We start from the raw sequence: 22,015 nt of genomic DNA, 5'->3' as shown, positions 1-22,015 counted from the left end.
TCTGCTGTTAGAGAAGAGGCTAACAATAGGGACAGTGTACTGGAGATAAAAAAAAAAAAAGAGAAGCTAAGCCATACATATACACAGATGCTGCTTTGCAATGTTAGTTACTTGGTCTGCTTACCTCTTATAGTTTTAGTGTATTGTAATATATAGGAAAGATGTCATTTTATGGATAAAAATACCAAGACCCAAGCTATCTTGCTCAAGGTCACAAAGCTATTTGGTAGCAGAGCTGAGTGATTTTTGTATGATGAAATTTTGCGTTGATTATGGTATCCCGTCCCCATGTATGCACGCAGCGCTCCTATACTCAGTCCTTAGGCACAGCAGCAGGCCTTGTGATGCTTGTTTTGGAGAATTTGTGCTTAAACAAATGATTCCATAACCTGGATGTGGCCCTGCAATGATGATACTGATTTTCTTTTTCATGCCCATGTAATATTTGAAGTAACATTTGGCTTCTGTCACAGATAGTTTGCATGTCTTTAATTTGCTGGACTGTGGCAATTAAACAACAGCAGAAGACTTGCCCAGTAGTTGTTAAGGCAGATAGGATGATTCTTTATCCAGTTAAAGACAGCTGATCTTTTCTGAGCTATGCTATTTTCTTTGGTTAGTAATGGGGATACAGGAAGAGAATGGGCCGGTGGTAGATGCTGGTCTCACCAGATGGTTGTCATTCTGCACTGAGATTTAGGTGTGTTCTTGTCAGAGCTGTGTAGACTTTGGAAGTGAGTAATTTTGTGGAATAAAAACATATGCAGGCATTTTAATTTATGTAAGGTTTAGATCTTGGTATTGAAGACTTTTGAAAAAATGAGGCAGATGTAATTTTTATTTGTTTTTCCTACAGAACCATTAGGTTTTTATTTTTTATTTTTTACCATAACTCCTCTTCTTGTACATACATTTAAAATAATGCCTAAATGATTTATGATGTATCTCACGAGGAAAATTAAAACTAAATACCTTTTTTCTTTGAGATCATTTTTTGCAATCATCAAATCCCCATACCCTCTCTCTACATTATAACCATGTCAGTTGTATTTTCTTTTATGTAGCTTCTATACTTTTTATCAGTTGTTCAAAATAGGTACAAAGCAACCTGGTTGAGTTATATTTCATTAAGTAACTATAGTTGTGAATAAACTGATAAAATGATAATGTCTTAATTTCTCTAACTGGAAAATTTTAAAATCCTCTTCCACTCAGATAATTATCTTAAAATTTTTTTTTAAATATTTATCCATTTTGAGAGAGTGTGAGTGGGGGAGGGGCAGAGAGAGAGAGGGGACACAGAATCTGAAGCAGGCTCCAGGTTCTGAGCTGTCAGCCCAGAGCCCGGCATGGGGCTCGAACCCATGAACTGATCATGACCTGAGCCAAAGTTGTTTGCTTAACTGACTGAATCACCCAGGCACCCCTCAAATAACTATCTTTTATGAGACTCCTTTAAATAAATAGATTCAATTTCTAGTCTCTTAAGTCAATAAATTAAGGTATTAATAGGACTATGATTTCTCTTTAAAAATACTAGTGAACATTTAATTTTTAAGGGGAATATATTGGACCCCAGAAGGCATGTTTTGTTAAAATAATGTGAAGTATAAATACATAGTATCAAATTAGAGTCACAGCCATAAATCAGTAATCTATATAATTAAGCATAATTTTTGGCTCATTATAAAAATTTCATTCTTGAAACAAATTGAGAAGAGAAAATTTCACAAATACCTATTGATTATTTCTCATAATTCAAAGTGACACTTTGTATGTTACATTATACCAGTTTTTTTTATCCCTTCCTGTTTGTAGACCTGTAGAAGATAATACTTTCCCTTAATGTTCCATAAGAATTGGCATTTGTATTGGGGTACCTGGGTGTCTCAGTCGGTTGAGCGTCTGACGTCGACTTAGGTCATGATCTCACGGTTCACAAGTTCAAGCCCCAGGTTGGGCTCTGTGCTGACAGCTCGGAGCCTGGAGCCTGCTTGGGATTCTGTGTCTCCCTGGCTCTCTGCCCCTTCCCAGCTCGTGCTCTGTCTCTCTCTTTCTCTCATAAATAATAAAACATTAAAAAAAAATAAAAAAGAATTGGCACTTGTATTAAATCACTGCCTTACAGAAATTTGTGTATAGCAAGTTAAAGCTACATTTACATGGGTTGTGGCTTCTCAGAAGGTAAATAATCTCATTTTCCCCCTTAAAAGAGGGATTAAAAATATTATATGCTCACCATAAATATATACATATTTTTATCTTAAGTTATTATGCATAATAACTATATATAACTACATGTTGGGTAAATTAATATTCTCAGCCACACCAGACGATCACTATGAATATTTTACATATTTCCTTGTAATCTTTTCTGTGTGTGTGTGTGTGTGTGTGTGTGTGTGTACTACTTCACATATATTGAATGTGAATGAGATAATTTTTTTTTTTTTTGCTTTTTTCATTTAGCATACCATAAGCATTTTTAGTATGGAAAATATTTTTAGTGCTTGCAAAAAACATATAGCCTATATCATGTGTCCTTTGTTTACATTTTCTTTTTTTGACCATTCAAGTTTGTGTTGTTGTTTTCCCCCTCATATGACTCTCGTAATGTGCATATTTGTACTTAAATCTTCATTTGAATGCTAACACTTTAAGATGAATTCTAAGACAGGGGATTTATAAGGTCGAAGAGTGAGAATTTTTGAAAGTGTAGGTCATAAGACTTTTTATAAATGTAGTAAAACTTCCATTACAATCAGCCTTAATTTTCAATTCTCATGAAAACAAAATATCCTTAAAAGCTACATCAAGAAAAATTTTCAACAGGTATTGCAGGACCTTACAATCTGAAAGCATCATTGCAACGCCACGTTACTGACTAGTCAGATAGACAGGCAGGGGTTCAGAGCTTTCCAGAAGAGTTTATTTTTACCTTGCTCAAATTGCATTTAGGTGTTGAAGAATCGGGGATAACAGCTAAATGTGGCAGCTCTGAGGTGGCGCTGCAGTCATTTTGCCTGACAGGTGGGCTCCGACAGGGTGACAGCTTCGAACCCCAAGAGTGGTTGTGGTTTGCAGTGGAATGAACCATGCGAGGAACTAAGAACCGGGCCGGCCAACCTGGGAAGAGCCTGTTAGATTTAGGGAGGAATTGGCAGATCCTAGTGACGGGATAGTGAGCCATGATGTAGGAGGAAATCTAGTGCTGGCCCTAACTATTCTGGTCCCATGACATACTGCAAAAGCTGCTTTTTAAAAATAAATTCTCATGGCAACTTTGATACTGTCAAAACATTGGTTATTTAAAACTTCTATTTGCCTGAATTATAGATAATCAAGAGTTTTCAATGTTAAAAGTACATAATTGTCATTTACTGTATGATGTTTACAAAACTCTGTTTTCAGTGTTAGAATTTTGCATAATAGAGATTTTACATCATTTTCATTGTATAAAACACTCAAATTGTTTAGCATGTTAATTAAAGATTCTGTGTAATTACTGGATGTATGTTTTCTTAGTTATGAGAACATTATGGTAATTTATTTTGCTATCAGAAATAGGTGTAGAATTTGCCGTTGTTTTTACAAAGAAGTTGTAAATGAAGGCTTTAGATTTTAATTTTTCTTTTGAAATCTTCTGGATTTGATTAGGCTTCACCTCAGAACCAATGCGGACATTAAGATACTTCTAAAATGAGTTATCCTTTTTAGGAAATCATAAAACTATTTGTTAGTGATTATTAGTAACCTTAAGATCATGTTTAAAATATGGACATGCAGATGGTTTTCTAGTGTTTCATTAAACGTTGTATTGAATGAAGGCCTTTAGGTATTCGGTTTTCTGACTGTGTAAACTGTAAATAATAAATGTAAAATATAATTTTAAAGCAACCAGACCTTTAATTAGGAAACATCTATAAAACTATGTGCATTGTAAACTCGCAGCACCTTCTCCATGACTAAGACCAAGTAAAGCTCTTAAATGTTACGAAGGCCTTGTATTTTAAACACGGTTATAGATCTGAAAGAATGATATTTTTCACAGGACTAAAAAAATGCCCAAGTCTAATGCTGTGCTAAAAATAGTGTACTTGCATCTGACATTGTGTTGATTTCTGGTGAAGTGTGGAAAGGTGGATACTTCACCCCCCTCATGTCACACTTGCTCTTCCCTTTCATTTCCACCTCAAATGATGTGATTGTGTTGCTTATGAAGATCTTTTCCCCCATATAGTCCTTTTGTTGTTTCTTGTAATGGAATCCATTTTTAGTAGCTCTCTTTAGACTTTGTGATTCCTTAGTCAGGTTTGGAACTGCAGTATCATGCACTTGCTGTTACAATAAAATATACCTCTTTCAAAAAGAAGTTGGAGTATTTGCAGCTTCTGTAAATAAGAACCTTCCATTACCTGCTTTCCTCCTAGCAAAAGTGTAAGGAACAGGTATATTAGCCATTTTCAGAAAACCTGCAAGTGGGGTGCTAGCAAAAAAAGGCTTGCCATAGGATTTGGGGATCTTAGTTTTTACTGTTGAGCTTAGCGAGAAAGTTGCTGTGCTATTTTTTCAGAATACATACAGGAAAGGTAAAGCCAGCCTGCAGTAGGTAAGGCCAAAGCAAATAAAGTTTAAAAACTTGATATATGACAAACATTTGAAAACCCTGCTTTAGTATGATGGAGAGAGCAGAGAATTCAGAGTCAAAACCTGGGTCCCATTTTCCCACGTGACTAATAACCATAGAGGCTTGGGTAAGTCACTGAAACTCAGTTTTCTTTCATTTTTAAAATGGGGAAAATAATATGCATATTGCACATTTGTCCTTGGCATTAAAAGGATTTTAGTATTTTGCTAAATTTATGATAACAATGTTTAATTGGTTTAGTTTTCAAACATTTTTTTTTAAACGTTTATTTATTTTTGAGACAGAGAGAGACAGAGCATGAACGGGGGAGGGTCAGAGAGAGGGAGACACAGAATCCGAAACAGGTTCCAGGCTCTGAGCTGTGAGCACAGAGCCCGATACAGGGCTCGAACTCATGGACCGCGAGATCGTGACCTGAGCGAAGTCGGCCGCTCAACCGACTGAGCCACCCAGGCGCCCCGCAATTGGTTTAGTTTTCAAAATGTAAATTGAAAGGTTCTTCCGTCAATTCAAAATCTAGTAGGAGCCATACCAAACTGTAGTGTTGTTGTTCATCAGCTAAGTTTTCTCACAAGTGTAACACATTGGATGGCTTAAAATATTTTGTGTATCAAAATTTCAGTTAGTGAAATGGACTTGTTACAAATTTGAAGTTTTTCAGGACTAAGTATGTTAAAAAGTGATCATGTTTTATGGTGTTTTTTTTTTTTTAATGGATTTTAATAAATCTGCTTACTGCTCACAAGATAAACGTTATTGGACTGCAGCCCAAGGACTTTGTAAAGGCTAGCGTTTCCTTTTTCTGGTATATTATCCATCACGTTTTATCTTACTTTGGTATGGCATATTCCTTGCAGTTGGTAATAAAAGAGAGTCCTCGGTCACTTAAACAAGTAATTAAGAGCACCATTTACTATTTCTTGCCTTTGAAAAGTGTTAATTTTATTTGTTGTGGGTTAATGATGCATTTATTGTCTATGCTTACAACTTATAGTAGTTCAAAGGTGAATCATTCCAATAGTAAAAAAAAATTCTGTAACATTTAATTGCATTACAGATCTTTAACTAAAGACATATGCTTTATTTTAAAAAAAAAGCTTTTATAAATTTGCTGAAATGCGATACTAAATGAAACTCTGAAGCAAGGGTATATTTATTTTAAAAGTATGATTATTTGGGAAAATGCCAGCTACAGCCAGGTTGAGTCATCATTTTATGAGACATTTATTTGAATTAATGTGACATTCTTTAATGGAATACCATATAAAACTGTATATGACTTGTCAAATGAGATACATTATAGTTTTTGCAATTTTTCTTCTCATTATACTTTAGCAAGTGACTTTCAGAGAAATTTATTCTCTCTTCCCTTCAATATTGTAGTGCCTACCATATGCCAGGCACTGTACGAGGTACACAGCTACAGTAGAGTCGAGTCAGACAGACCATCAGTGCTGTGCTGGTAACGGTAAATGTTTTAACAATGGGCTTTCCATCTGGGAGGAAAGGCCCTGGCTTTTAGTGGTTGTTGCTTTTTATAGTGTGAATACTCCCACCACCCTGATCTCAGTCTACAAATGTGATGTGATTGAATGAGTTGTGAAAAGGTGCTAAGTGGCACAGTTACCTTCTTGATAGAACAAATGTAAATACCTAAAGGACACAGAGTAAAACAGGAAACAATAACTTTTGAGCATTTATTATTCTTTTTAACAAAATTAAATTGTAATGTTATAGAAAGTAATTTTTAATAATAGCTGTAGTTTAATGACCGATTTGCAGAATTCCTGCAGATTTAAGAACTGGCTTTCCTGAGCCAATACAAGCTATCTCCAATACAGTGCTAAGGGGTGAATAAACTTTAAAAAATAAAACACATGTTAAAAGGTGACGTGTGACCAAAAACCAAAGCAGAAGTGGGAGCAAGGAATTGCCGTGTTTGTGTGCACATGCACGTACCTGTGCTGTTCTGGAAAGGCTGGTCAGTAGAGGCTTTGCAAATGCCACGGGCTGACTCTAGCTGATGTACGATTTCTAAGGGACAAGGACAGAGATATGGAAGCCTGTTGGAGGACATTCTGTAGTGATTCATTTGATGGTCACTTGAGTCATGGCGGTAGTGCTGGAGGTGATGAGACATAACCAAATGCTGCATCTTATCTGCTCGTAGAGTCAATTGGGTTTGCCAGTATGAGGCACGGGAGAGAGGGAGGGTGACTCCAAGGCTGGTGCCTGGGCAGCTGGAGAAATGGAGTTATTATGAACTAAGATGAGGGAGACCACTGAAGACTTGGGGAGACAAGTATGTTTATTTGCCTATGTTGTGTTCTACGTGACCGTGACATATTTAAGTAGATCTGTGGGGTGGGCAGTCGCATTTAGGAAACTGGGGAGAGGTTTGGGTTGGAGATACAAATTTGGGAGTCAGCAGAACAGAAGTGGATGAGGTTACTGAGAGAACAGAGAGCTAGCTGTCCAACCCAGTGGGAAGATAAGGATGAGACGGTTAAGGAGCCTGAGCAAAGATAGCCTGGGTGTTAGAAGGGAAACAGTGTCTGGAAAACAAGTCAAGTGCATGTTTCAAGGAGAGAATGATCCAGTATGTCTGAAGCTATGGGTTATATAAGTGAGAACTAAGAATTGTTTTGGCCTTGGAACGTGAAGGTCCTTTTTGACTGTGGTGAGTGTGGTTCTGCTGTGGCTGGCCATGTCCAGAGACTGGTTTAATGAGACTCTGGGAGGAAAGAAACTGGAGACGGAGCGTGGGGAGTTCTTTCCATGGTTTTGCTGTGAAAGAGGAGAGAGAATTTGGTGAGAACTGGCTTGGAAATGGAGTCAAAATGTTGTTGTTGTTTTTTTTTTTTTCTCTCTAGAAAAAAAAATAGCATACTTGTATACTAGAATTTTTTTTTTTTTTTCTTGTAAAGTGTTTCTAAAGCCCCCTTCCTCTATGATGCAGAGTTTATCTTTACCCTCACTCTTCTCCCATCCGGGCGTTTATTGAAAACATTTTCCTTTCTTTCAGTAGGCCCCCCCTGTACGTAGGAAACACATTTGTTGTCGCCTTTTGTCACTTGATTCCTGTCTTTGGGGAACAAGCTTGTTCTCTGTGTTTCTCAGCTAAGTTGGGCGTCCACCCCCAAAGCACTGCTGGTACCACCTCTAGATCCGTATGCATATTAAGTAAATATAAACATGAGCTCCCGAAGCAAAGATCCGGTCATGTTTGGATGTGTGATTTGGAAGGGCATTCACAAGGTGTAAGCTCGTGGTGATTTTGATGTGAAGGATGTTTTAGTAGCACCGTGTCACACACATCTCATGTTTTCTCAGTGTCTTCGTTTGTCAAATGTTACTTCCCAATCTCATTTCATCCTGTTGGAAGTCTGTAAGTTAATACTTGAGGCAACTCTGTTGAAGAGTCTCTGATAAAGTCTGATGGAAATATAATACAGAATAACTGATTAACTCCTTAACTCGCCGTTTTGTTTTCACTTTCTGATACACAACACATTTTAGTTGCATTAGTAAGCTGTATCTGAAATCATCAAAACTAATGGCTCCAAGAGAGAATTCAACAGAGAAAACAAATCATAAATAGGAAAATTCCTTCAAAGATGATTGCCATTTCTCTTTGCCAAGTTTTATCTTTTTTGCATTTTTTACCTAATGCAATGTGAGATAATAACTATATGTGTATATAACTATATATAGCTTGGTTTTTTATTAGTGAGGTAGAAATAGAAAAAAATTTAAATCCCAAAACCCTAACCTGTCAAGAAAAAATTTATGTTAAAGGGAAAAACCTTTCCTCTTATACTGTGCTGGGATATTAAGATGTAAATTAAGGAAATAATCTTAATTGTTATATATAAAGCTGTTCCATTTAATCCATTAATTCTATTAAAAGGGACACATAGTTGTAAACAAGTATGATCTCTTAATTATGAGCTTATCCACTACAAAATTCCTTTCATCATTTCATTTGCCCCATAAGGCATATGTGCTATAATCTATTTTTAATGTTTTGCAGCATATTTATAGGGTGAAATTATGCATTTAAATCTTTGGTATGTGTTTGGAAACCATCTGTTATAACTTACTGGAAAATAGGAACTTCCTTCATTAATGTGTTCCCTTATTTGGGGGACTTAAATATTTAATAATATCCTTCCTAGTTCACAACTGAAAGAATGAAAAACATTATTGAAAAGTAGTTTTATTTATTCCCACAGGGGGATCCAAACTTTACTGCTTTGCATTCTGTCATATTTTAGAGTTGTGTTATAAAAATAAACATTTATGATTTACTAAGGCAGCAAAAAAAGTGGATGCAGTTAACAGTAATTTAAACTTTAGGATGTGTTCAAGGAGTATTCATGAGAGACTTGTCCTCACATAGAGAAACAAAAAAATTATTGTTTATTCGAAAATATACTTGGGCAGTTGGAGAAGGTGACATAGGGGATGGATTTGAAACTGAATACAAGAGTCCCAGATTTCAAGGAAGTTTAATAGAGTAGTAAGATATGCATAATAATTCACGAGTCTGAAAACAGGGGTAGAAGAGGTTTGTACAAATTGGTCACCTCTTGTTTTGTGTAATCAGTTTACAGGTAATTGCTTTATGAAAGTTACTCTACTTCTCTCTTTTATCACTTTGCAAACGTATGATCATTATCAGATGTGTTCTCTCTTCCCTCAGTTTTTCTTTCTTACTATCTAAGACATTTTACCTTTTTAAAAATGTATATCAAGCCCCTCCCTTCCCCAGATTGTAGAAATGTTTATATGGCTTTCGATATTAAAATAAACACACTTCCTCAAGAATTGCAACTGCAGGGACGCCTGGGAGGCTGAGTCGGTTGAGCGTCCGACTTCGGCTCAGGTCATGGTCTCACAGTTCGTGAGTTCGAGCTCCGCATCGGACTCTGGGCTGACAGCTCAAAGCCTGGAACCTACTTCAGATTCTGTGTCTCCCGCTCTCTCTGTGCCCCCTCCACCACTTGCGCACGTGCGCTCACTCTCTCTCTCTCTCTCTCTCTCTTTCTCTCTTTCTCTCTTTCTCAAAAATAAGTAAATATTTAAAAAAAAAAAAGAATTGCAACTGCATATATCTCCTTGCCTTCCTGTAAAAGTTGAAGAGTGAACAGTGAAGAGGCTGTTCCAGGTGTAGGAACCCTCAGTGCTGCCTCCACTGTCTCTGTAAAATGGTCAGCTGAAGGAGGAGAGAGACACAGAGCACCATGGGTTCCAAATCTATGTTGGCACAGTTTTCTCAAATTCACATTGACATCTTTGTAAGTGAAATACATGTATGGAGGTGCTACAGAGAAAATGATAAAATCCACCTGGGTCAACAGATCCTCAGTGCACAGCTCAAAGTAAAATTCTGTTTTCTTGAATTCACTAAAACCAAGAATCCACTATCCCAGACTTTTCCACTTAACAGTCACTCTGTCTCCTCTTTGATTAGTATTCTTCCCGTATTTCTTCTGATTTTCTGGTTTTTCCATGTGTGATTTATTAGTAGAAAGGAAGGTAAGTTAGAGAATTTCATTTTACTTGTACCACGGTTTAAGACAATCAAGTTGTCAAACAACAATAAAAGCAGGAACATCATAAGAAAGAGATGGTTGGGTTTTAGCTTGAGTAACAGAACTTAGAGAATTCTCCTTTTTAGTAGGCTTCATCCCAGAATTTTGTTTCCCCATGGATTTGGAAATATAAACATGTTATTTAACTTTTATTTCTTCATCCTAAACAACAACAATAACAACAAAAACAAAAACAAAAAAAGTGGGGAATATACAGAAAATTAAAGAAGGGAAGTAACCAGGATTTGGTCTTCAATACAGTGAGTTGGAGGTTGACAGACTCATCATTCCTGGTCCTTCTCCAGCGATTATTTGTATAAATAAGTCCTTTGAGGTGAATTACCTTGCTGTTTACTTCATTAAAGCCAGTTTCATCAGTTGGCAAGTTTTTACTTTAAAACCTGCAGACCTTAAGCATGGGGTCTGGCCCTGTGTTTCTGTATGGGATGAATGTTAATGCAAGCGGCTTAAATGTGTTCAGTGCATAATTATAACAGAATCTGAGCTAGAAGGCAAGGGATATATACTTGATACTAAATTTTTTGTTTAAAGTTGCTAATGCATATCATCAGTGATGGAATACTCTGATATGATGTCTCTTGATAATGACACAATAAAAAACAGTATCACCTATGTAGTATTTTTGCCAAAGCAGTTTATTGTAGGTCTAAATATGAGAAAACAAGACATTTAGAATGTAAACCCCATTTAAAAAGTCTGATTCTTAAAAAAAAAAAAAAAAAAGATTTTTCCAAATGCAATAAGTAGACCTTGATTGGATCCTTATCAAAACAAAGTATAAAACATTTTGGGGATAACTGCGAGAATTTTAATTTTTTTAATCTTTTATTTATTCTTGAGAGATAGAGAGACTGTGAGCAAGGGAGGGGCAAGGCAGAGAGAGAGGGAGACATAGAATCTGAAGCAGGCTCCAGGCTCCGAGCTGTCAGCACAGAGCCCGATACAGGGCTCGAACTCACAAGCCGTGAGATCATGACCTGAGCTGAAGTTGGATGCTCAACCGACTGAGCCACCCAGGCGCCCCATTTTTTTAAATGTTTTATTGACAGTTTTTATGTTGACTATATTTTATCTATTATTGAATGAATGCTAGTTTTCTCAGGTGTGATAATAGAATTATGTTCATGGAGGGGAATAGTCTTAATCTTAGGAGATATATATTAATGATAGATGGTGTAAGATTGTATGATGTCTACATGTATTTTTGCATGTTTCAGTAGAAAGAAAACTGTATATATTAGGGCTTTCCAGAGAAATAGAGCCAATATAATGGATCTATATCTATGTTTATATCTGTCTATTGAGAGATTTATTTTAAAGAATGGTCCTTGCAGTTATGGAAATTGCGAAGTCTAAAATTAGCAGGATGGGTCCCCAGGCTGGAGACCCCAGGAGGACCTGATGTTAGAATTCAAGTCTGGAGGTCTGTTATCAGGATTTCCTCTTGCCTAGGGGAGGTCAGTCTCTGATCATATTTGGGCTTTCAACTCACCAGATGAAGCCCATCCACATTATAGAAGGCGATTGACTTTGAGTCCTCCAATTTAAGTGCCATCAAAAAACACTCAGAGAAATATCGTTTGACCAAGTATGTGGGCACCATGGCCCTGTCAAAATGACAATAAAATCAACATCATACTATTTCTATCCTATCTATGTATCTATAAAGAGAGAAAACAAATGTGGGAAAATGCCAACAGTTGGTTAATCTCGGTACAGGGTTTACTGTGTATATGCATCATTCAGCTTTTTTGTAGGTTTGAGCATCTTCAGACTAAAGGGTTGGGGAGAACAGAGACAAGAGGAGTTGTTTATCATTCCCACACATTTCTTTGTGATCTAGGCTTTTGGATACCCATGGCGTCTTGTGCCCCCAACTTTTCTTTTTTGGCAGAAAAAAGTTAAAGTGCACCAGGCATCTATCTTAACTGTTCAACAAAAGAGGCCATCTTCTTTCCCTGAGTGCCAGCATACCACCAAGAGTCCCCTCAGAGGTATGTGAATGGAAGTCACACACAACAGAAGGAAGAACATTCTGTTTCAATTCAGAAAAAGCCTGCACATCCAAACCCCTGTTGTACCTCTTGCTTCCTTGGGTGGTTAGTTTTGCCTTTTTAAGAAGATGTAGGTGAGGTGATAGGCTGCAGAAGAAGAGTTCACTTTACAAAAACATGCCTTAAACTGTAACGTGCTGCGCAGAAAATACAAGGTCATGGCACGGTGTGCAGTGGTGGTCAGAGGGCTGTTGTGGGCTGTTTGACTTTAAAGTGGAATCAACTCTTGTCCTTTCATTAGTCTGTCCTCAGAATCCCTTCCATGGCCTTCAGGCTCCCACAAGTCTTTCCTTTCTGAGAACTCTGGGAGCAGCTGCTTGTTTGGCTTCATATGTAAAACAAATGCAACTGGAATAGCCCAGGACACATACTGAATCTGTAAATTCTCTGAATTATTATAAACTATTCATATTCCTGAGAGGATGTCCACCTGTTTTAATAGTTGTAACATTTCTTCGATTCCACATCCCCAAATTGAGTTACCTGCAGGCAAGCCCCAACTTTTCCCCAGCCTCGAGGTCCTGGGTGTTCATTCATCCACAAAGCACTGCTTTGCCCAGTCGATCGGAGGGCAGCCCTAGATGTGCACAGCCCCAGTGACGGTTGTCCCCAACTTCCCCCCAGATCATAGCCTTTTCTTCCTTTTGGAGATTTTCAGAGGAGTTCTGGGAGTTGCAGTTTTTCTTTTCTTTTAAAGAACGGGATACTTGACAACAGGATCGAGTGGCATCTGCGCTGTTCCGTAGCCCAGCCCTGTGCCCCTTGCTGTAGCCGTGGGGGGAGGTGCTCAGCACGGGGCACAGCACATGGGACTCTAGTGCTGCTGGGAAAGCCATAGCCTTAGCCTCTGCCAGCCATCTTGGGTTTTTATTATTATTACTATTATTACTATTATTTGAATATAGTTGACACATATGTAGTTTCAGGTGTACAACATAGTTACTTGACAAGTTTATACATTATGCTGTGCTCACTGCAAGTGCAGCTGCCATCTGTCTCCAAACAAGGCTATTACAGTATCACTGACTGTATTCTCTATGCTGTACATTTTATTCCCATACTTATTCCTTCCCTAACTGGAAGCCTGTCTCTCCCACTCCCCCGTCCCCCATGCTGCCAGCTCCTTTTCATTGTCGCTGCTGCCTTTCGTAACTGGCTTTAGGAGAAGATTTGTGTTTTATATTGAGGGGAATGGAGAAAGAGAAAAAGTGTTTTAGTTAGCCCTGGATACCAAAGATATTTGGTCTAGAACAAAACCTGAGGAAAAGCATCCAAATTACTTAGACGGAAAATGAACAGCTTCATGCTTCCCTTTTCATCGTGTATCTACCAGAATGTCAAAGTGTTCCGGCGACACAAAAAATGCTTTGCGCTTTTTTCATTATTTTGTAAATGAGAAAGTTTTTGTTTTCATTGATCACCCAAGAACTGCAAGAAATGGTAAATAGCACATAAAACTAAATATGTGTTGTTTATTCATTAAGGATAAATTCCAAATATGAAAGCCTTAGCTTATGGAAGACATGGCATATATACGATGGCATTTGTAATTTCTCTGCCAACAGAATAACTGGAATTTCTGTGCTTTGTTGAATGCAAACGTTGGATGAGGGACCAACAAGGGGTTGGAGTTCTGCAGAAAGTACTCTTCAGTATCTGCTATCTTTTCTAAGACCTCCACAGAAGTCATTTGATCAGCATATTCATTCATAGGTCAGTGTTTCAAGTTGCTGTTAGTGATTTTTAAATTAGCTATGCCTTTGCTGGTAAAGAGGAAGTGAGATTAGCAATTAATTCATTCTAGTCCCTTATTTCTAGTTAAAAAGACTATACCTTCTAAAAATAGCAATCAAGATGCAACACATTCGGTCACCCGTGCCACTCTCCTTCCTGGCTGGTTCCCAGAGCCAGTCACTCTTCTGGCTTTTGTTTTGCTTTATTTTGTTTTTACCTTAGGTTAGTTTTGTATGTTCTGGAGCTTCATATAAGTGGAATCATGTAGTATGTTTTTTATTTACTTATCATAATGTTTTCAAGTGTTCTCGGGTATTTTTTTTTTTTTTATTGCTGTATTGTATGCTATTGTCAGAGTATACCAGTGTGTCTCTTCTATTGATAGACACTTAGAGGCTCTTTTCCAGTTTTTGGCCATTAAGAATAAAGCTTCTATGAATGTTCTCCTACATGACTTTCTGTGGACAGGGTTCCCCCCCTGCTGCCTTGGGAAAATATCTAAGAGGGGAATTATTGGATCATAGAGATGTATGTTAAGTCTCAAATAAACTGCCAGACGTTTTTCTCACAGCGTAGTATCTGAGGGTTTTTTTTTCTTTACTCCTTCATCAGTGTTTTAGGTTATCTGTGTTTTTTTTTTTTTATTTTTTTTTAACGTTTATTTATTTTTGAGACGGAGAGAGACAGAGCATGAACAGGGGAGGGGCAGAGAGAGAGGGAGACACAGAATCTGAAACAGGCTCCAGGCTCTGAGCTGTCAGCACAGAGCCCGACGCTGGGCTTGAACTCACGGACCGTGAGATCATGACCTGAGCCGAAGTCGGACGCTTAACCGACCGAGCCACCCAGGCGCCCCTAGGGTGTCTGTGTTTTTAATTGTAGCCATTCTGGTGGATGTATAGTGTGTGACTTTTTAATATCAAGGCAAATTTCTCAGAAGTCTAAGGTCAGTTTGAATGTTATGAATTACTCTAAGTTATACCTACATATTTTAATTAGAAAACGTGGGCTCTTTTTAGAATTGCCCAGGTATTTTTGTTAATGGGTTTGAATTGAGAAATTTAACAATTTAAGGTAATAGATAATGTTTAAGGATAAGGTAAAAGATAATGAAAGCTAACTAGGCAATTATGAGCATTCATCACATTTGATGTGAAAACTTATGTTTTTTTTTAATATTTTTAAATTTTTATTTATTTTTGAGACAGAGAGAGACAGAGCATGAGTGGGGGAGGGGCAGAGAGAGAGGGAGACACAGAATCCCAAGCAGGCTCCAGGCTCCGAGCTGTCAGCACAGAGCCCAATGTGGGACTCGAACTCGTCAACCGCGAGATCATGACCTGCACTGAAGCTGGACATTCAACCGACTGAGCCACCCAGGCGCCCCAGAAAACTTATGTTTTTAATAGGTTGGTTTGTTCATTAGCTAAGTCACTTATTTAGTTCACCCATTCATGAATACTTTTTAATGGAATTGCCTAACAACGCTGTCCAGTAGAGTTTTCCATGTTGATAGACGTGGTCATTCTGTGCTATTCAGTATGGCTGGCCATTAGTAACATGGTTGTTGAGCAGTTGAAATATGACTAGTGCTACTGGGCAGAGGATTTACAGTTTATTTTAATTATGACTTAGCGGCTACTGCATTGAATAGTGCATGGCCAGGTAAATATATCCAGGTGTTGTCTGGTCTTATATCATAAAATAACAAAAGTGTCTGTCTCCTTTATATACTAGAAAGTGCAAGTCTGGCTGTAATCATTGCCTTTAATTCACTTAAATTTTTGGTATTTGGAATTTTATTTCATATTCTTACTATTTTTTTATTGAAGTTTTTACTGTGATAATTTTAGATACATATGCAGTTATAAGACTTAATAAAGATCCCATGTGTCCTTTACCCAATTTCCTCCCTTGATAACATTTTGGAAAAATATAGTACAGTGTCACAACCAGAACATTGATGTAGATACAAATACAAAATTCCCAGTATGTGAAATTACATTTTCTGTATACTTGATCTAATGCTTAGATTTAGAATAATAGCCACCGGTAAGAAATTCTTTCCACTGGTCAGTTGTTTCTATGCATGAATTGAAATGGGCAGCCGATGCAGACCCCTTTACGTTTACGGGATTAGAAACTTTCTCATCTATTCCATTTATGTTATAGACACATGTGCTTTTTTAATTGGTTAGATCATTACTGAGCAGATTGAAGTCATAAAGACAATGAATCATTAAAAACAATCCAGTTTTCTTAAGAATAAAGTCATTTGATTTCAATGATTATGTGATTATGAAAGGTATAATGTCTTGGTGTAAAGAAAGAAAACAAATAAAAGATTCTAATTAGACAGCAGTCTATTTTACTACTGAACCATAATGGGAGAAAATAAAATATTACTTGTTTCTGTTTTTTCCAATCTAGAATCTTTTATAGGAGTAAAAGGCATTCTTAAGGAATAACTGTGAATGCTGCTTTTTTTGGGTCAATTCCCAGAAATGTGGTAACATTGTAAGTGATGCTGGAGCACAGTTAAGTAAGTTGACAGTAAAAATATTACTGTAGTCCTTTAAAATAGTCTTTTATAATAATAGGTGTTAAGTAAGTGGGTGCTGTGATAATTGATTTCGATAAAGGATATGAGTCCAAGAAGATATTTTGTGACCTTCCTAAGCTTATCCTACATCTGCCTAGTCCTGTCTTATGACCCAATCTTCTTCTCTTTTTCCCTCTCTCTCAGCTCATACTAAGGGTCTCTCTGTTTCAAGGAAAGTATTAACTTGAGCAAAAGTATTAACTTGGAACAAAACTGTCCTGTGTTTTGTGTGCTTGCTGTTTTTCTGGATGAAATGGGTCGATTCTGAAATAAAAATGCAACTTTTCAAGGTCCTATCAGGCTGCAGCTTATGTGTGTCTTGAGTTGTATGGAGATGAGAAGGCAGCACAGCGTTAAAGCTGTTGGTGCTTTATGCACGTGCCTCTCCTGGGAGATATGGTGAAGTGAAGATGAATTAGGCAATAGGACTATTTCTTGTCTTTATTGAGCTTAGGTTCTAATAGAGGAGGGTAGACATGTGCCAGATGAATTCACTGTAGCGCCAACAGTGAGGGTATAAGAAAGAGCCCTTCACTCTTGGTGCGTGGAGGTGCCAACATTTGGGCGTGGCCTTAGAGGATTAACAAAGATGGTGGGAGTAGACATTCATTCTAGGTGTAGGGGATGACATAGATAATGGGTCACAGACCACAAATGTTTGTGTATTTAGTCTCCAGAGTAGAGGGGACATACGGGAATTAACACGGGGATAGAAGGGAATTAGGTGCTACAGCTGGAGCCTTATTGTGATGATTCTGAGTCAGGGCTATGGCTTTTTGGACTTTTTTGGGGGACAATGCTTACTTTCATACTGAAATGTAATTGTCAGTACATTCCGTTTTCTTAATTTTTCCACAGAATTATTCCTCAAAATTTTTCTTCTTTTATTATATCTGTATATCTTAAATATTAATTGAGTTCCAGAAGAGATGATCCTAAAATGTATCTTAAGGGGAAACTTCCATTTTGTGAAATGTCTAAAATCAGGTATAATTTAGTGACCCTCCTCCTCTGTTTTATCTTTTAATTTTTTCTTCTTTATGAATATATTTAAATAAGTTTTAAAATGTTTCATAGTTTTGTCAGTATTTAATACGAGAATGCTTATTTCATAGTCATTTGATTAACAGCGTTACAAAGCAGCATACTTTTTATATCAGTGAGGAACTCTAAAAGGAATTCTTGAGCTGGAATGAAGGTAGAGGTACTATAGTACTAGATTAAAATTCGGATTGTCAACAGTTAAGGTCCTTGGACTAAATTACAATAGAACACAGGATAAAGGGCTATTCTTGGAGGGAGTGGGTGATGATATGCTTAAAATGTTTTCAGACAATTTAAATACTGTTTTGTCAGAAGCAGCCACGCACAGGTTGTCTGTATATGGAAAACACAAAGTGGTTTTATGTATAATGTAGCTGAAATTACTTGGAGCTCATTAAATATAAGAGGTGGAACTGCCACTCAGGACTTTTCCAAATTTACGGCCTGGAATTGAAGGTGAATACTGAGTGCTGACCATGTTCCTAGTACTTTGCCAAGCGTTTGTCCCTGTTAATCCTCAAAACTACAAAGCGGCTGCCATCCCCATTTTATAGGTGAGGACACTGTGGCTCAAGGTACCACATATTTAATTCAGAATCACTCGTGGCTAAGTAAGACACTGTGATGTGAACCTGGCTCTGTTTGCCCGCGGATCTGGTGTTTGCAACCACCAGTAATGTCACTGGATCAGTTTTTGAAAGAGTATGAAGGTCCCTAGAAGAACACCCAAGAAGCCAAATCCCCTGTTTGGGGGAAGGGTACTGGGAGAAGAGGGGCTTTGAGAACTAAAGGCCACTTTCATGACCTGGCGTGGATTACGGACCTTGTTCCTGGAGGAGAGGTTTGTGCTCCGACACAGAGACCAGGTCAGGGGCAACCAACAAGCCAGGGTCATGTGTTGGTAGGAGGACTTTTGTCACTCGTACCAGTGAAAAATCTGAAGTGATGATCTCTAACAGGTAGATCACCAGACTGACCTCTTACACCATTAGAGGCAGTACGTGTCTTCCTTTTCCCCTTGCCCCGGAAATGTATTGTGCATACAGGCCAGACTCTGAATAGTTGACGACAGACACAGAAGACCCTCAGATGGAACACAGATTTCTCAGAATGAAGAGCAATATCAGTTCTGATTGTAAGAATTTAACTTAAATGTCAGCATTTTAGGTGAAAATACATTGTCATTAAGGCATTTCCAATCAGTAATGAGTTGGAGGAGGGAACCACACACCCACACTTCACCAGCCTCAGCATCGTAAAGCAGAACCAGCGTCTGGGGGTTCCCAACAATCTCTGTCTCTGGATTTCCAAAATGTTCACAGCATGATCTGATGAGATGAAATGCCATTTCATCCTTTAAATTCTGATGCAGAGATAGGTCTGAGGACTATCATAACAAAATTATTTTCCTGCATGTGCCCAAGCAAGGAATTTGATCTTCTAAATGAGTGGTTATAAATCAACTCCACCTTTTTTTTTTTTTTTTTTTTTGAGAAGGGTTTATATCTGGTTTGATCCTCTGTGATCAATCTTCTGATATATCCATATTACATATGAATAGTGGATGTTATATATATGTATTACATATTGCATTTGTTGAATAAGGGTTTACATTTTTACACATTATAATTCTGAGTTAAAGAAAAAACAGAAAAAAATGCTTGCCATAAATTCAAAGGTTCTTATTTTGAGATTTTTCAGGGTTTTTAGCCATGGAGTTAACAGGTAACTTTGTTTCGTGTCCTGCATTCTTTCAGAAACTCTAAATAGGTATATGTTTTAGTGTTCTGTACAGCTGTTGCTCAATATCATCTCTCTGTCCCCTTCACCTATCATAGCCCTGAAGTCTAGAAGCCAGTGAGTACACTTTGAATTGCTTATTTACAAGAGAATATAGGGGTGCCTGGGTGGCTCAGTCAGTTAAGCGTCCAGCTTCGGCTCAGGTCATGATCTTGCAGTTTGTGGGTTCAAGCCCCGCATCAGGCTCTGTGCTGACAGCTCAGGGCCTGGAACCTGCTTCGGATTCTATGACTTCCTCTCTTTCTGCCCCTCCCCGGCTCATGCTCTGTCTCTGTCTCTCAACAATAAACAAACATTAAAATTTTTTTAAAAAGTATATGAAATAGATACATTCTAAAAGATTATAAAATCCTATTTTTCTATAGACTTTAACCTGTCATATCAGCATTATGACTGGTTTTGTTGCCTAGTGTGTGGCAGTAGCCCTGAATAGTCCAAAGACCTTTGAGAACAGTATTGGGGGACAGTCAAGAACTCAGCTGTTTGACTTTTTATTTTTTATTTATTTTTTTTTACTTTTTTAACGTTTATTTATTTTTGAGACAGAGAGAGACAGAGCATGAACAGGGGAGGGTCAGAGGGAGGGAGACACAGAATCTGAAACAGGCTCCAGGCTCTGAGCTGTCAGCACAGAGCCCGACGCAGGGCTCGAACTCACGGACCGCGAAATCATGACCTGAGCCGAAGTCGGCCGCTCAACCGACTGAGCCACCCAGGCACCCCAGCTGTTTGACTTTTTAAAAGGCCTTACCAAAATTCTCTATATTTTGGTCCTTCACACTCATGCAAACCACAGTCTGAGAGAAACCTCATACTCTGACCACCAACCTGGAATGGATTCCTTTGGACTATAATGGTGGTTGGGCAGGGAACTAGTATGTTTTTTATGTAGCTCCTTTCTTTCCAACTTTATAAGTCAATATAGCAACATGTCTAAAATATTAGAATTTCCTCCTTTAGATCTCTTTTAAAAATATGTGTCTTAAGGGTTTTATAATGTTACCATGGTATCTTCTATCTGTCCTCTTAAAATATCATTATATAAAGCAGTAAATATTAGTAGGCATTACTCTATGCCAGACAGCATTTCAGTGAAGAAACCAGGAGAGGTAAATGTAGAACCAGAATAACAATTTCTTAATAGTGAATATCAGGATGACTGCTGATTGTACGTGCATAAAGTAGTTTACCCTTTGTATGCTACAAATGACATCCAGAGAGTGGTGATAGAGTATATATAAGAAGGACTTAAAGAGGCTACTCCACATAAGGAAAAGAGATACATTACTAGAAATAAGTACTACAAAGCAGGGTTAAGAATGACAATGCTACTATACTGTTTACTCAGTAGGAAACCTATGTTTTGAAAAATTTTAAGAAACTAAAGAAAAAGTAAACATCACTGATAATAGTGAAAAGGTCATAGAAAAAAAGGTGAGTATACTCACTTCACTATATGTAAATACAGGTGAGAACTGAATAAAAGGTAATTTTTGTAGGTAAGAATTGGGTTTCATGGACCAATGTTCAGTAACAGGCTGGAATATTGATAGTAACAGGAAAGGATATGAAAGCTTTGTCAAATCCCAAAAGTAAGATCAATAAAAATAATACATACCAAAAAATAGAGTACAAAGCAGTCCTCTAAGATAGATTTCATCTCCTAAAATGTAAGCATGGAGACGTTTTTGGAAAATAGTGTGTCATAAGGCTGAACTCAGGATATTGTCCATATTGTTTTTCTGTGTAGCAGAATAGAAATTCTTGCTATAAAGACTCAAGTGGTAAATCTTTCTTACAATTATTAGAAAAAAATTCAAAGTCATAATCTAGTTAGGTTTATAATTAGTAAGGGGGGAAATAAAACCAAAATGGAGGAGAGCATGGTTTTTTTTGGTCTTTAAATAATATGATCATTCATTTTAATTAAAAAATGGAATAAAGAGGGGCACCTGGGTGGCTCAGTCAGTTAAATGTCTGACTCTGGCTCGGGTCATGATCTTGTGGTTTGTGAGTTCAAGTCCCGCATTGGGCTCTGTGCTGAAAGCTTGGGGCCTGGAGCCTGCTTCAGATTCTGTGTCTCCCTCTCTCTGCCCCTCCCCTGCTCATGCTCTGTGTGTGTCTCTCTATCTTGAAAATGAATAAACATCAATAAAAATGGAATAAAGAGAAGTCAGTCTAGAAAACCATGTTGTTTGTGCACCATCCTTGCAGTAAAAATGCTGATTTACTTGATACCATTTGCAGGTAGAGAAGTGCTAAAGGCAGGCTTGTATACAAGGTTGAATAAAAGGAAATAAATAATATAGAAATGAAAAAAATCATTGTATTGCTCATTCTAATGGGTTATTATAAATCAAAGGTGAAAATATTTTGCATGTATAGAGCAAAGAAGAGATCATCCTCTCTTGAAACTGGCAAACCTCAAGGTTTTCAGTATTGTGCTTTGATGATGTAAATGCAAGGAAAAGTACCAGAAGTAATGATACACTAGAACCTGTCAAAGAGATTTGAA

General features: G+C 37.6%; 1 protein-coding gene across 1 annotated transcript in view; it reads left to right on the top strand.

Moving 5' to 3' along the window:
• The window catches only part of NR3C2 (nuclear receptor subfamily 3 group C member 2), a 346,649-nt gene that overhangs the window by 116,247 nt on the left and 208,387 nt on the right, over nt 1-22,015 (top strand). The window lies entirely within an intron of this gene.

Source organism: Panthera uncia, chromosome B1, assembly GCF_023721935.1.
Source record: "Panthera uncia isolate 11264 chromosome B1, Puncia_PCG_1.0, whole genome shotgun sequence".
Taxonomy (NCBI): domain Eukaryota; kingdom Metazoa; phylum Chordata; class Mammalia; order Carnivora; family Felidae; genus Panthera; species Panthera uncia.
This window is presented reverse-complemented; position numbering and strand designations above follow the sequence as displayed.